This window comes from Cricetulus griseus, chromosome 10, assembly GCF_003668045.3.
Source record: "Cricetulus griseus strain 17A/GY chromosome 10, alternate assembly CriGri-PICRH-1.0, whole genome shotgun sequence".
NCBI classification, from domain to species: domain Eukaryota; kingdom Metazoa; phylum Chordata; class Mammalia; order Rodentia; family Cricetidae; genus Cricetulus; species Cricetulus griseus.
Genome location: NC_048603.1, coordinates 1889723 through 1903111, shown reverse-complemented (window position 1 = coordinate 1903111; position 13389 = coordinate 1889723).

Genomic DNA, 13389 nt, shown 5'->3' with positions numbered 1-13389 from the left:
GATACATGTGTATGACCATGCCTGACAGAATCTGAGGCAGGAAGCATTTCTGGCTGCTAGAAAGGCTAAGAGCTGCTTGTGGTACCTAGAAGGGTACTTGTGAGAAGTTACTTGTGAGAAGAAGGGAAGAGACAAGCCAGCAAGGACCACCCTGGGACATCTTGGAGGATGGAGACATTCCCTGCCAGGATCAGGAGTCCAGGTGGCAAGTTCTTCCCTTTCCCCTTGAAAGGATCAGGCATTATGCTGGCCTGCCCCTGTTACCTGGAGGAACAGGCAGTAGCCTGGTCAGCCCAGGGTTCCATGGGGACTAAGTCTGCATGCAGGTGCAGAGGACGCCTTTAAAAGACAGATAGATCCCTGCCCATTTACGCTCTCTACTCTTCTCTTCTCTGTCTGCTTCTGCTTCTCTTCTCTCTCTCTCTATGGCGACCGGCCATGGCGGTCAGCCATTAACCCTGTTTCTCTTCTCCTTTAGTCTCCCTACTCTGCTGGGCCTATAATAAACTGGTTAATACGTTTCATCTTGGGCTCCTCTTTTTCTTTATATCTAATTTAAACAAAAATGTAACACCCCTGACAGGATCTTCTACAGGAATCTGAAGTAGGTTGTTCCTGAAGGCCTAGTACACAGTTTCTGAAAGATGCATGGTGGGGCACGCTGTTGATTGTCCCAGCAGAAATAGTCAAGGGCATCTGTGCAGAGCGAGGGGAAGAGTGGAGAGGAGCCCCACCCTCAAGGAAAGGAAGGCAGTAGAAGTGAGGGGCCTCACCTGGCTTGCACAGGAATGCCGCATAGGAAAGCTAAGTACCAGCCCAGCAAAAAGAACTGCACAGTGTATGTGTTAATCTCCGGGTTAGCCCTTCCCAGACGCCACCTCTCAGTCTTAAGGTCCCCAGCACATAATTCTTCCGGCCTGGAACAAACGGGGAAACTGAATCCAGACTGGAGGAGGGGAATGCCAGGAACCCATTCCGAATTTCTTAGAGAACTATTTATTGAGTAGCTCCTCTGTCCCAGTCAAGCCAGAGCCTGGGCTGATCGGCCTGTGGCCCTGTGTCAATAGCAATACACAGGCAGGAGGGTTTCCTGGGTGCCACCACAGACCATAAGGTTGCAGAGGAAGGGATGCTTTTACAAAGGAAAAAGTGAGGCTCAGGTCAAGGTTTTTTGAACTTCTGATTCTCTTTGTTATAAGTGACAGTTATGGCATTGTGGGATGTCTACAAGATGTGCCTATCATGGGGTGTAGGCTGCTTAAAACGCAAATAACAATTTTTTAAAAATGGCTTGGGGCTGGAGAGATGACTTAGTGGTTAAGAGCACTGACTGCTCTTTCAGAGGACCTGAGTTCAATTCCCAGCACCCACATGGCAGCTCACAACTGTCTGTAACTAAAGTTCCAGGTGACCTGACAACCAAGGCCAAACACCAACACACATTAAAAAAAAAAAGTAAATAAATTTTTTAAATCCCTCAAAATATCAGTTTCATCTCTGGAGTTTCTCCTCTAGTTGTTCCGGAATGTGACTCCAGAATTTACTTTTCCACTTAACTCCTCTATGAAGGCAGGGGCTGCTATGGCTCCAGACTCTGGGAGCACTGAGACACTCCATCTTGCAATATCTGCAGAAACGGAGTTGTGCCTGGAGAACAGGGAATACAGGACCAAGAGCCTGGGAAGCCGGGCAAGAAGTTGCAGGGCCTCCTCACACCTTGGCATTTTATTTCCTGGGTGGGAAGGCCTTTAGGGATTTTTTCCACATGAGAGTGACATGATCTGAATTCCATTTTTAGCAGCTTCTACTAATTGGTAGGACTGAGAGAGTCAGGTTTCGTGTTTGTTTTGACAGGGTGGGAAGTATACTGGCCTCTAAACTTGCTAGGTGGCCAAAATACGACCTTGGACTTCATTGATTCCGCTGTCTCTACCTCCCCGGTGCTGGGATTACAGGTGTGCGTCATCAAATACAATTCATGTGGTCTGGGGGTCCTAACCTCCTTCGTGCTAGGCAAACACTCTACTAACTTAACTACATTCCCAGCCTTGCAAGTTTGTGTAATGAATACACAGTTTTAAAAAGTCTTCTTTACACCAGGACAATGGCAGGAAGAGGAGACAATCTTCAAGTCCTAATATCATGATAAGGAAATTATGACAGAAAAATTTGTCACTGGCCAATTAGCCAGTGACTGTTAATGAGTCATAGTAACTGATTAGTGTTTTTTCCCAACTGCAGTTGAAAGTCTCCTACTAACTCTCATTTCCCCATAAACTGACATGTGGGGCTAAGTCGTATTTAGCTGTGTCCTTTGTGTGTTTGACAACTCGGAGCTGGCTGCTATTTCCAGTGATAGGACAGCCTTTTGTGGGTGAGTGTTTTCTGTGGGACAAATGGTGACAAGAAGTTGCCCTTCTCGGAGTTTGGCTGTACTGCTAAGAGCCTCATAGAAGTTCTACTGACCCCTGCTGGAAGAGATGGCAGTTCTGGCCTGTGTGCAAGTCGAGGCAGCTAGCTTCCCCATTTGAATTAAAGAAAAAAAAAAAAAGTGTATGTACCATACAGTCTCCTAGAATTCATTTTAGAAGGAAAAACAAGACAGGGGAAGACACAATCACAATAACACTGACTGTGCTAGAGTTTACAAGAGGAAGTAGCAACATTTGTGTGGAGCCCTATTAAGATTTGTAGATGCATTTATAGATGGAGTAACTGAGAGAAAATGAGACGTTGAAATGTCAACTGCAGAAGGTGATGAAATTGGGACATCATTCACTTTTCACATTAGATTTGAGCAGTTTTCATCGTGCAACTCACTTCCAACATTGCCAGGACGTGTGTGTGTGTGTGTGTGTGTGTGTGTGTGTGTGTGTGTGTGTGTGTGTGTGTGTGCAACTCTCTTCCAGCATTGCCAGGACATTTGTGTGTGTGTGTGTGTGTGTGTGTGTGTGTGTGTGTGTGTGTGTGTGTGTGTGAAACTCTCTTCCAGCATTGCCAGGACGTGTGTGTGCATGTGTGTGTGTGTGTGTGTGTGTGGTGTGTGTGTGTGTGCAACTCTCTTCCAGCATTGCCAGGACGTTGTGTGTGTGTGTGTGTGTGTGTGTGTGGTGTGTGTGTGTGAAACTCTCTTCCAACATTGCAAGGAGGGGTGTGTGTGTGTGTGTGTGTGTGTGTGTGTGTGTGTGTGTGTGTGTAACTCTCCTCCAACATTGTCAGGACCTTTTTTTAAAATTTTATTTCTGATACCTAGTGTTGTCTTCCATGCAGTCAACCAAATCTGAAACATTTTCCCTGTCCTCTAGTGCTTCTATATGAAATATGCTACAAAAATCACTAGAGCTTACAGTGATAACTGTGAGACCCTGGGGGTGGGGGGAGCACTTCTCCAGTCATCAAAGTGAGACTGAACCCCATCCAACACGACTTCTATGAGCTCAGTACAATTCAGGAACATTGGAATCATGTGTGGCTGGTGACCCTGCATTGTGTCCACAGACCTCCTTAGTCAAATGATCTTGGGTGCTCCAACGTTCTTTCCTGGGGTGAATGGTCTGTATTTCTCCAAACCCTGGATTTCTTCAGAGCACAACTTGAGGTCATTTTCACAACGCCTGGCATCTTTCTGAACAGGTAAAATGTACACTCGGATATGCATGGGTAGAGACTGTTTTGGCCTCGTTGAGCCATCATTCTGAAAACTTGACATCTAATCAAACAGAGCCATTCTTCAAATTAGAAATCCACATATCTGTATAGCTACCCTGGTGTGTCAGGCTTCTGTGTGTGCTTCTGTTTCCACTCTTGGCTCTTCAAATAACTTGTTTTTTCATGCCCTTGACATGGTAGACACGTGGGGAGCTCAGAAACTAAGAAAAATCATATAAGTAAAGATAACTAATAAATATATTTTGATGTATTTGAATGTAAATTTCAGCACAGGCCATATGACAATAAGAATCTGATTGTTTGACTCTCACTGAAGTACACATTCTGGCTTTAATAAGCCTTGAGCAGGGAATTTCTCACAGGGCACAGTTCCTACTTGTTCCCTCCTAAGGATCTAAGGCTGCAGTCGCCTATCAGACCTGCCGGCCCAACAATTCCTCGTGATTAGGGGAAAATGCAGCTTTCCATCCTGTTCCAGAACCGATAAGCCTGGATCCTTTCTTGTTCTTTTGGGCCCGTGGAGACAGACATGTTGGGCCTGTCTGGAGACTTGCAGAGAACCCTCACGCAAGGCCTGTTCCAAGCACAAGGCAGGCAGGCCCCTGCAGGAGTTCTCACCACCTCCCTCATCCACTCCTCATGTGAGCTCTGGTCTGACCTGCTGCCCTTTTTTTTGGCTTGTCTGATCTTAGGACTCTCTTGCATTAGGAGCTGCCAATTGCTTTAAATTATATGCCCTTTTGACAAAAAGAACGAATGTTAATCCGTAGGGGTTTCTGGGAAGGCACCAACAAACCTGTTGTTGGGAATGAGACACACTTGTCAATAGGAGAGGAGGGGTCACTCTCCTGCATATCTAACAAAATATGCGACAGTGTGTTGCTAAACAGGGTACCATGAATAAATACCGTTTGATCACCGTCAACTCATGCTTATGGGTGTTGCTCCTAGATGTAAAGATGAAACTTTAAGGAAGTTTTCTGGGGCCTGGAGAGATGGCTCAGAGGTTAAGAGCACTGACTGCTTTTCCAGTGGTCCTGGGTTCAATTCTCAGCAGCTACATGGTGGCTCACAACCATCTGTAATGAGATCTGGTGTCTTCTTCTGGTGTGCAGATGTACATGGAAGCAGAATGTTGTATACATAATAAATAAATAAACTCTTTAAAAAACAAAAACAAAAAACAAGACAAAGGATCCAAAGGTACACACACACACACACACACACACACACACACACACACACACACACACACACGAGCGCAAAACCAACCAACAAATAAAAAACATGGAGTCTGTTCTGTAGGCCAGCTACACAGGGGCGTGGAGCCTGTCCTGGAGTATGGTTGATATACCTAGTGATACTCCATTGGAGAAAACCTCTTTTCCCAGTACGTACCCCTTGCAAATAGCTTCCTGGTTAGAGGTGGGACTTGGCTTCCACTTCCTCCTCTCAGTGCTAGGGTCTTTCTTTTTTTTTTTTTTTTTCCGATTAATTATTTCCCCAGACTGATCACAGTTTCCCCTCCTCCCAGTCTCACCTGCCAACTTTCCCTCAACTCCCCCTTATGGACAGGGAGTGAGCTGGGGTGGGGGGCTCCATTGGGTAGGCTGTGCCAGGACCAAGGTTAAGTTTGGAGAGACTAGAACAGAGGAAACAGAGTTTCTTGTGTAGCCTTGGCTGTCCTAGAATTAGCTCTGTAGAGTAGGCTGGCCTTGAGCTCACAGAGATCCACCTGCCTCAGCTATCTGAGTGCTGGGATTAAAGGCCTGCATCACCATGGACTTGCAGGGATTCTGTCAGATTTCAGCATGTGCAGGTTTTGTGTGCACTGTCACCGTCTTTGTGAGGTCACATACATATCAGTCCTCTTGTGTCTGCTTCCTTGAGTCATGCCTCCTCCACTGCATGGAACATTGAGCCTTGAAAGGAGGGCTTTGGGAATGACATCAGGTGAGGACCGATTGCCCCAAAGTCTCCTACTCTACACACTGTCCAGCTGGAGGTCTCTTGGTTAATTGCCTCTACTTCAGGACTGGGGATAGGTCAGGAGAAAAGGCAGAAAGAGTGACACCAGGGAGACCCTGGGTCCACACCAAGAAGCCAAAGCCTTATTATGGACAGGGAGTGAGCTGGGAGGGGGCAGGGCTCCATTGGGTAGGCTGGGCCAGGATCAAGGTTAAGTTTGGAGAGACTAGGACAGAGGAAAAGATCAAACCTAGTGTTTACTTAATGAGCTGCAGACCACTGGGGGCAGGATAGGATAATGGTGAACACAAGTGCTTTGGAGTCTTACATTTCAAGCTCAAATGCACAATAGCGGCTGTGACTTTAAGCAAGTCATTTATTCTAAGCCTCAGTTTTCCCATGTGTTCCCCACAAAGAATGTTGATTACTTCTTCGGATGCTTGTGCACATAAAGCCCTTAACCCAGTGCCAGCACCTAGGAGGAGGTACTTGGTGAACATCAAATAGTCTACAGGTTGTCTCTTCACCCATTCCTCTCCAATTAGATTAGATTTCACACTCTCTGTTTTTAGCACTATGTCTCCTAGAATTTGAATTAACGTTCTTCACAATTAAGATTGACATTTTAGCAAACCATGTTAAAGTGTTGCAGTGGCTGTAAAAAAAATGTTCATTCATCCACTTATCCATTCACTAACAAGTATTTATTGAATGCCAACTCTGGGTATGCAACATGGTGATCTAAACAGATCTTCCCCCGTTCCCTAGAGACTGCAAAGACTTCTCAGGGAGAGAATAGCCAACAGGTAAATAAACAAATTAAGTAAGTGCTAAGTGCCAGTACTGTTCAGGAAATGCAGAGTGTATAACAATGGAGGCACTGTTTAAACACAGACTATCCCAGGCGGCTTTTAAGCAGAAGTATGAAGGGTAAGAAAGGAGTCAACTTTGCTAGGGGTAGAACCTTCTAGAAAAAAAGAAAAAAAAAAAAAAAAAGCAAACAACACCCCAGGCTAGATTAACCAGGCTATCTGTTCAGGACAGAAAAGACAACCAAGAAGCAACTACCTTGAAAATCAAGCACCTAGGTCCTGCATGTCAGACAATCACTAGTCTGAGGAAGCTTGTGGAGAGTGTATCTGTTACCCAGGAAAAAAGAAGCCGCTGAGACTGAAGCATTGAAGTAAAATGTTGGTAGAATCAAGTACATATCCTTTTTGTTGCTTTATTTGGTTGAGCTGGAGTCTCACTATATAGTCTTGGCTGGACTAGAACTCAGGTTATGTAGGCCAAGTTGGCCCCAAACACAGAGATTCCTCCTGTCTCTGTCTCCTGAGAGCTGGAATTAAAAGCTTGTACCACCATGCCCAGCCAAGGACATATTCTTGTTCAATACGTCAAGTGCCCTTCGTCCAGGTTAGAATCCATTCTGCTGTGTGTGGGTGCCATGCTGATCCTAGCACCAAACCCTTATTTAACCTTGCCTTTATTCTTTCATATGTCTGCCTCCCTAAAATGACAGTTGTGGCAAGGGAGGTGAGCCAAATCATGAACCTTTGCAATTCTAGTATCTGCCCTTAGTCTATGCCTTATAGTTTGCTGAATGAATGAATCATGATGAAATGTGTTGTGCTTGCTGTTGCCAGGCAATATGCTAAGTGCTCTAAATCTATTACCCAGTTAATCCTTTACACAAGCCTAAAAGTGTGCACCGTTATGGGTAACATTTTATGGAGGACATTAAGACTGAGAAGTAAATATCTCATCAAGGCCTTACAGCTGAGAAGGAATCAAGCTAAGATTTGAACCTAGGCAGTCTGACTCCAACACCCTTGGTCTTGACTTAGTCATAGAACTGCTTCTCAGTCTGTTGGAGACTCATCTGAAAGTATTTTAAAGTTCATATTCCAGGGCCACAATTGCTAAGTTTTGACAAGGTCGTATTAGTTATATATTTTTACATAACAAATTAATCCAAAGGAGAAGTTTGAAACCACAGATATTTCTTACGCCAGAGTTCTATGGGCGAGGAACTCCTGGACCATTTATCTAGGTTCTGTGACTTGGAGTCTTTCACATATCAGAGATCGATGTCTTAGTATCGATGACTGTGTTCACTCTCACACTTAGCTGTTGGTAGACTTCAGGTTCTCAGCTGTGAGCTAATTCAAGGACAAAGGCTGTTGAGACTGCACTGGTTTTACTCATTAAGTGAGAGAGCACAGTATATCCACTTGGTCCGACAGGTTGCCTACCAGACTAGGTATGTAGTAGCCCCAAGAATTTTTTTTTTAACTTTCTGAGGATGCTGATGGTAGAGGACCACACCCAGTGAAGCTACCAGTGTACTATTAGTTGATAAATTGAAAAAGGAAGAAAAGAATAGATGAACTAGCAAACCAATGAGCATAGTCCTTGACGGGATCTCATACAACAATTAAATGTACATTTCTCTATCCTAGCTGTCCCCACTGCCACTTGTATTCCCATGACTTTTGTCAAAAACTGTCAAGAAAGTGAGTGTACCCAAGAAGTCAGGAATCATCCCCATTGGTCCTTAGAGTCTGGGATGCACTGGGATCATCCCACCTCAGGGACCGATCACCTTCCTCTGGACAGGCAGAAATCTTCCCTCAAGAATCACAGACTCCAGAGGAATCAAGAGATTCCCTTTCCTACATTCTGCTTTTCAGAGAGTATTAAAGTGGGGCAGGTTTTAACTCCAGCCAGATTTGCTCCTCCTGGCTAAATTAAACCCAGTTCTACTTTCTCAGAACTGTGTGGCTGCTAAGTGGCCAGCTATGCTACACACACACACACACACACACACACACACACACACACACACACACACACACACACACACGGCTGCAGGGATGGGAGGAGACAGATCCAAGGCCTGGTGTCACTCACTGGCCACCTGAGAGACCCCTCACCTATTCTTCCCCTGCTATGCCTAAAGAAGGACTGTGTGTCAGATTTGAACAGCTGCTCAGGGTGCAGGGAGATGGATGTTACTAAATATATGCCCTTATTGTACATTGTACATCAAGGAAAATGACACCTTCTTGTTCTCCACCTGTGTTCTTTTTAAAAGAAATTCTTACACATCCTATGTGCATTTCACCACTCCTGGTCCCTAACTGATGAATCCACTTGCACCCAAATTTGTTACCCTTAAATTAAAAGGGCTGTTGTCACACTCTCCCAGCTTCTAGTAGTGAGGGTGGTATGCTTGAGGTGGCTCGAGGGAGTCTCTTTCATAATACAGGCAAATTATCACAGTGTTGGCTTTTCTTTACTTTCTGTCTAAACCACACACTGACTTCCAGTAACCTACAAATAAGTTTTTTACATGCATATAGCATGTGCGTATCCACATGGGTGACATCAACTAGTCTGATGATATCATGGTACTCGGGAAAGTTTTCATCAGAAAGCTAGTTCGGGTTGTAAAAGCACTTTGCCATACAAGCCTGGTGACCTGAGCTTAATCTCTAGAACCCAAGATGGAAAGAGAATATTGACATCACAAACTTGTCCTCTGATCTCACATATACATCTTGACACAAGTGTGTAAATGCATGCGAGCGCACATGCGCGTGCTCACACACACACACACACACACACACACACACACACACAAATAAAAAATGTGATAAAAAAATCAAAATCGCAACTTTTTTTTTTTTTAAAGAGTCAGGTTGAAGAACTGAATGTATCTATCTCCAGAATTCGTCCATTAATTGAAAAGGAAATGGTTTACACTATTCCTTCTCTTAATTAGAGGAAGGAAATTGAAGCTAAAATCCAGACTCGTAAACATGGCAACTCAGCCCACTCACTGCCTGCTTCCATCCTTCAGGCCTATGCCGGCATCTTCTTTCTTGCTCTCACACCCAGAAGTAGATTCACCCTATGTCCTGCTGCCAAATGGCATGGAGTAATCTAGGTTTAAAGGGATTAAACCACATTCTCAAGCAAAGTAATTAAAATAAAATCCAGTATGTATAGCCTCTCAGTTAAGTTGTGCTTGAGGACAACCGGCCTATCAGAGACAGCAGCAAAGCTGCATCTTTCTCTCTCTCTTGTTCAACTGTGGATTAAAGTAAACTTGCAGGATATATGAATCTATGGATTATGTCTTCACGTGGATACTTCACTGGTTAGCTGTTCATCACCATGACAGAATAACTAATAGAAATCACTTATGGGAGGGTTTATTTTGGCTCATGGTTTTGGAGGGTTCAGTCCTTGGCGATGTGGTCCTGTGTCTGCGTATACTGTAAGGAAGAACAGCATGGCTGTAACCCATGCCCAGCAATCTAGTTCCTCCAACTACATCTTCCTCCCCAACCCTAGATTTTCTAGAATTTACCACAATATGCTATGAGCTGGAAGCCAGCCATTCAAAAGCAAAACATTTAAAACATAAACCTGTGGCATACATTTCATATTCAAATCACCACAGGAGCCTTTTTTCCAATCTTGTTTTTTTTAAAGGCACGATCTCACCATGTAGCCCAGGCTGGCTGCAAACCTGTGATTTTCCCACCACTGCCTTCCTAATTGTGGGATTACGGGTATGCATTAGGGTACTTGGCGTGGGTACTCTTCATATTGTTCTTAAATGGGCACATGCTCAGACATTCTAAGTCCTTAAAAAATGAATTGGAAAAAGTCAAAATTAAATCTTTTTTTTTTTTTTTAAGGAGATGACCCTGCAGGTAAAAGTGCTTGTCATACCAGCCTGATGACCTGAATTTGGATTCCTCAGAACATGTATAAAAGCCAGACTCATTAGCGCATGTTTGTAATTCCTATAGCAAGAGGGAATTGAGAGAATACTCCCAAGGTTGACAACCAGCTAGCCTGGACTAGTCAGCACAGTAGCAAATTAGAAAGTGAAGACTGAGACCTATGGTTGTCCTATGACCTCCACATGGTTGCCATGGCACAGTGGACAGCCACAAATATGCACACACACCATACACACACACACACACACACACACACACACACACACACACACAAATAAGCAACTATTAAATGGTATTTCAATTATATACCATGTGAAATAGTAACAGCATATAATAATAATGATAATTAATAATAATAACAATAGAAATCTTGTTGATTTAGAAAATAGAAGGAACCATAGTTCTCTGGCGACCAGGATCACATACTCAGTAGAGTACATCCTTCATTATAAAGTGCTTGTTGAAGAGACGATGAACAGAGAAAGGAATATGTCATTGAATTTCTTTAGTACTGCAACAATATAATATAAATAGAATTCCGAGAAGAAAGTTTGGGAAAGAAAAAGGAAATTTTTAAGTTAAAAGGTTGGGAACAAATAACCACCTGAAAATTAATCAGCTTGATAAATCATCTTTGAAATACACCGTCCAATAGGCAAGTGGAGTTTCTTTCCACTAAATTGGTTTCATTTCTATTTCAGCACCGCCTGCAATCAGTAAAGGGAGACTGCATTGAGAATTGCTGTATTATTTCTCTAACCTCATTCTCTTTATTCTCAATAGGTTTCTAGAGGCTGGAGCTTGTTTTCAAGGCAAAAATCTTCCATGGATATATACTATTTGTCTGGCTCAAGGGAGAGGTCATTAGCTTTCTTGGAGTCAGTGTCCCTTCCAGTCACAAAGTGGCCCCTGGCCAAGAAGTCAACGTCAAGTCATGTATCCCAGCCATTTGTAAGCCTGCCCCAGGCAGCCCGAGGTTTTGGGCTTGTAGGTCAGAGCCCTGTGTGCATGGCTGGCTCTGTGTGTGCCTCTGTTGGCTGAATGGCTATGACATTAATAAATTGTTTCTCACTAAAGACATTTCAAAATAAATAAGAACAGGTGAAATTTGCTATATAAGGACACTGTCCAAAACACCTCCAATTTTACCCTTTCCTTAGGAGCTGAGGGGCTTGTTTTCCTTTGATAAATAAGTCTGAAGTTTGAAAATAATTCAGCACTGTCCATACACTGGGCAGCAGAAAACGGACCACCCAGATTCTTGCTCTGAAAACTACAGAATGGCTTGTTGTGGGGTTTGAATGAGAATGGTCCCTAGCGGCTCAGATATTTGAATGCTCGGTGGAACTGTTTGGGGAGGATTAAGAGATGTGGCTTGTTGAAGGAGGTATGTCAGTCCCAGTTAGCTCTCTGTCCTCCTACTTGCTGATGAAGACATAGGCTCTCAACTAGTGCCAAGCCTGTCTGACTGCTATTACGCTTCCCTCCTTGATGGTCACAGACCCCTAACCCTTGGACACCATAAGCCCCTAAGTTGCCTTGGTTATGCCATCTTCATGGCAAAAGAAAAATGACTGAGACACTTGCTAACATATGATCAACCGAAGGCCTTCGCATTTCCTAATGTCTCTTGTCCTCTCCTAGAGATAACTTTAGGTATCTGATGGCAAACATGACACAAAGTACTTTTAAAGTTTCTAATTTGGGGACTGGTGTGGTTACAAGGAGCAAACTTTTTAAAAATTGTGTTATTTAAAAATCCCCTCCCCCGGGGGGGGGGGGAGTGGCGCACACCTTTAATCCCAGCACTCTGGAGGCAGAGACGGGAAACTCTGTGAGTTCCAGACCAGCCTGGTCTACAAGAGCTAGTTCCAGGATAGCATCCAAAGCCACAGAGAAACCCTGTCTTGAAACCTGTCCCCCCACCCCGAAGTTGTTTTTTTTTTTTTTTGTTTTTTTTTCATTTTCCATACGAACCACAGTTTCCCCTCCCTCCGGTCTACCACCTCCCCGCCAAACCTTCCCCTCACCCATCCCCCTCATTCACTCCTTAGAAAGGGTAAGTCCTCCCCTGAGGAGTCAACAAAGTCTGGCATAGCAAGTTGAGGCAGAACCAAGCCCCTCCCCCCTGTATCAAGGCTGAGCAAGGTATCCCTCCATAGGGAATGGGCTCCAAAAAGCCAGCTCATGGACTAGGGATAGATCCTGGTCTCACTGCCAGTGGCCCTACAGACGGCCCAAGTCACATAAGTGCCACCCACAGGAGCAAACTTTTAAAGGCAGATTAATAAAATATGGAAATAAAGGAGAATTATACTTATTTCCTTTGGGAGGGAGGCTGGATTCTGATAGAAATAACCCACAGATATTAAACATTACCTAAACAAAGGTCTTTTTATGAGCCCGCATTTAAGAAGTGGTCCAGAGATCAGACTCTGTCAGTGAAGCATCATTAAGAATTCTGTTTTTCCCCCCGGTACCAGGCACGAGAAAACTCCTTTTGAGTTGTTGGTCAGGGGAGTCCAATGCAGGCTGTTGATGTTGCCCTTGACTGAAAGTAAGTCCCCGTTGCTGATGGCATCATACACTTGGGCACAGAACTCAGAGGGTTCCCCCTGAATCTGACCTGAAAGCCAAGGACTAGCTTTCATAGTACTGGGAGGTGTGATGCATGCTATCAAGGGAGGGAAGTAATTCATTGTAGTACCCAGCTGTGACATCTATGATCCACAACAATATCCAGCATGGCAATCTAACCCTAAAGGTGACACCTTTTATGCTGACACTCCCACATACATGCTTTCCATTCATGTTTGTGCATTCATAATGAAAACCACTTTCCTTTCCCTTCTGTAACTGAAATAGCCTCACTGCACTGTTTTACAATTATTTCAGATGTTCTTATGGCCTGGTGAGTATTCTTCATGCTCAGTAGCTTATCCAGGTTCTGGCAATTGTGCTATCTGAGAGAATTCTTTCCATTTCTTCAAGT